The sequence below is a fragment of the Lepus europaeus genome, chromosome 1, assembly GCF_033115175.1.
Source record: "Lepus europaeus isolate LE1 chromosome 1, mLepTim1.pri, whole genome shotgun sequence".
Taxonomy (NCBI): Eukaryota; Metazoa; Chordata; class Mammalia; order Lagomorpha; family Leporidae; genus Lepus; species Lepus europaeus.
The window spans coordinates 83356493-83360340 of record NC_084827.1 but is presented as its reverse complement, the minus strand read 5'-3'; positions in this window follow the sequence as shown (position 1 = coordinate 83360340).

The window sequence follows — 3848 nt, the reverse complement described above, 5'->3', positions numbered from 1 at the left end:
TCCCTCATTTTTCTTTCTCTCTCTGTCCCTCCTCTCAAAAATTTACAAAAAAAAAAAAATGAGAGAAAGGAATAAGTAACGACTAACCATTTTGCATATTACATTATCTCATCTACAGAAAACCATACCAATGCACAAAAATTTGTGCAAATAAATTGACTAGAAAAGCTTACAAGATACAAGAACAATATACAAAACTCAATCTCATTTTTATTCCCTAGCAATGAGCAATGGCATCCAAAAGAATGAAACAAAATGTTTAGAGATAAATGATCAACATGAACACCGTACTTGCACAATGGAAACTACAAAATATTGCTGAATTAATGTAAATATTGAGGGCCAGAATTTTGGTGCAGTGGGTCATGCTGTTGTCTGCAACACTGGCATCCTATATCAGAACACCAATTTGAGACCTGAATGTTCTGCTTCCCATGCAGCTCCTCATTGGTGCACCTGGGAAGACAGCGAAAGATGACCGAAGTGTGTGTGTCCCTGACACCTATGTGAGAGACCTGGATGGAGTACCAGGCTGCTGACTTCAGCCTGGCCTAGCCACAGCTATTATGGCCATTTGGGGAGTAAACCAGTGGATGGAAGACCTCTCCCTCTCTCCCTCTGTCTTTCCCTCTCTCTATGTCATTCTGACTTTCAACTAAGTAAAACAAATCTTTAAGATAAAAATAAAATAAAATAAAGAATATCTGTATCAGTGAGAATGTACCTTATGTTGGTGGATCAAAAGACTTCATATTGTTAAGTTGGTAATACTCCCTCAAAATAATACATAAGTTCAATTCAACCATTATCAAATACCCAGCTGTCATTTTTAGTATTAATAGATCACCATAAAAAATCAGGTATAAATGCAAGGGACACAGAATAGCCAAATAATCTTGTAAAAAAAATAGTTGGAGGACTCATATCAATTTCAAAACTTTCTGGGAACTTTAATGATGAAAACAAGGGCATAAGAATAGGCATATTGATTATTGGCACAAAATTGTAAGAAATAAACACTGACATATATGGTTAATTGATAATTTACAAGAATGCCAACAGTTTTCAATGGGTTGAAAATAACTTTTTAAACAAATGTTGGTAGAAGAACTAGATCTCCACTTATTAAAAGAACAAAGTGAGACTTTTACTCCACTCCATATACAGAAATTAAATAAAAGCAGATCACCAAGCTAAATATGGGAACTAAAAATTTTTAAAACTCTTAGAAGAAAATATAAGAGTAAATATTTATGACCTTGGATTAGCCATGATTACTTAAATTAGACACTAAATACATGAATGTCTAAAGAAAAAAGTAAAATTTGTATTTCATCAACATTGCAAGCTTTTGAATTCCAAAGGACACAACCAAGAAAATAAAAAGCCCAAATTGGGAGCATGAATTTGTTCAGATGATATGTGACATGTGTCTTATATATAAAATATTATTTGAAATTCTTGAAACTATATCACAAAAAGTCATCACAAATTAAAATGTTACAATGATCTGACTAGAAAATTTCTTTAAAGAAAACATACAGATAAGTGGCCAATAACATATGTAAATATGCCTAACATCATTAGTTATTAGGAAATGCACACCAAGATTACAATGATTTTTTTAAAGATTTATTTGTTTACTGAAAGGCAGAATTATAGAGAGGCAGAGGAAGAGGAAGAGAGAGACGTCTTCTATCCACTGGTTCTCTCCCCAGATGGCTGCATCAGCCGGAGCTGCACCGACCAGAAGCCAGGAGCCAGAAGTCTCCTCTGGGTCTCCCATGTGGGTGTAGAGGCCCAAGGACTTGGGCCATCCTCCACTGCCTTCCCAGGCCATAGCTGAGAGCTGGATAGGAAGTGGAGCAGCCGGGACTAGAACTGACATCCATGTGGGATGCTGGCATTGCAGGTGGAAGCTTCACCTGCTAAACCACAGCACCGTTCCCTACAATGTGATACTGCATCACCCCCTCCAAGATGACTATAATTAAAGTGAATGCACAAATACCTGTTGATGAGTACTTGGAGAAACTGGGTTCCTTATATACTGCTGGTGGAATTGTAAATTTGTGTGGCCCCCTTACGCAACAATTTGGCAATTCCTCGAAAGTGAATTATAAATTACCATATAACCCAGCAATTCCTTCCTATGTTTATTTCTAAGAGAAACGAAAACAAGAATTCTTTGGTGTTGGCATTGTGGCATAGTGGGTAAAGCCACGGCCTGCATTGATGGCATCCCATATGGGCACCAGTTCTTGTCTTGACTGCTCCACTTCCGATCCAGCTCCCTGCTATGGGCTGGGAAAACAGTAGAAGATGGCCCAAGACCTTGGGCCCCTGAAACCATGTACAAGACCTGGAGGAAGCTCCTGGCTCCTGGCTTTGGATGGGCACAGCTCCAGCCTTTGCTGCCAATTGGGGAGTGAACCAGTGGATGGAAGACCTCTCTCTGCCTCTCCTTCTCTCTCTGTGTATCTGTGTAACTCTGATTTTGAAATAAATGAAATAAATCTTTTTAAAAAAATTAAGAGTTCACGGAACAACCTATGAATGAAAGTTCATAGCAGAAATAAACATAACAGATAAAAATTGAAAACAACTTAAATATTTACAGGGGATGCATGAATATACAAAATATAGTACATACAGAAAGCATGACATTAGGTGATAATGAGAAGGAATGGGGCATTATTAGTTGTTAAAACATGGATGGACCTTAAAAATATGGTCAATTAAAGGGTTAGTCACAAAAGAACACATATTTTAGAGTTCAATTTGTGTGAAATGGCCAGAATTTACAAATCCAGAGGAATAGTACAATTGGGATTGCTAGAGATTGGTAGTCAAAGAGAATAGGGAGTGACTGCAACTGGGTAGTGATTTCTTTTTTTTTTTTTAATTTATTTATTTTACATGAAAGAGTTACACACAGAGAGAAGGAGACGCAGAGAGAGAGAGAGTTCTTTCATCTGCTGGTTCACTCCCCAATTGGCCACAACAGCCGGAGCTGCACCAACCCGAAGCCAGGAGTCAGGAGCTTCTTCTGGGTCTCCCATGCAGGAGCAGGGGCCCAAGGGTTTGGGCCATCTTCCACTGCTTTTCCAGGCCATAGCAAAGAACTGGATAGGAAGTGGAGCAGCTGGGACTCGAACCGGCGCCCATATGGGATGCCGGTACCACCTGCAGCGGATTTACCCACTACGCCCCAGCGCTGGCCCTTGGGTAGTGATTTCTATTTGAAAAAATGGAAAAAAATGAATGTAATTGTAATAATTGCACAAATTTGTGAAATTGCACTTCAATTCTAAAACACTGCACACTTATTTGCAAAGGATGACTTATAATATGTTAATTAAATGTCACTAAACCTACTATAAAAAAGCACTTGAGAAAGCAGGTAGATGGAATGTGATAAAAATCAGACTGCTCAGAAAATAAAGATTCTCAAGGATTGTTTTTAGCCTTAATTATATTTACCTAACATTTTTTAAAAAGCCATACTAGGAAACTAAAATGGTTTGGCTGATTTTTTTCCCTTTGGATTACATCAGAAATTTACTAGTAAATACAAACAGTAGTGCATTATGGGGATGCATATGTTCTCCAAATGAAAATTTAGGACTTAGTACTTGTAGTACCTGCACAGATGACTGACTTAAAGCTGTAGATCTGGGTTCCCTCATCAGTTGATGTGGTGTTCCAAAGATCTCCACGTATTGGTGCTGATACACTTAATAGCCCAGTAAGTCTTCCTCTCTAATACATCTGTTCTGAGTTTAAACAGGGATAATCTGATCCTAAGTTGTATGTGCACAACTGGAATGGTCTGGGAAAATGTATAA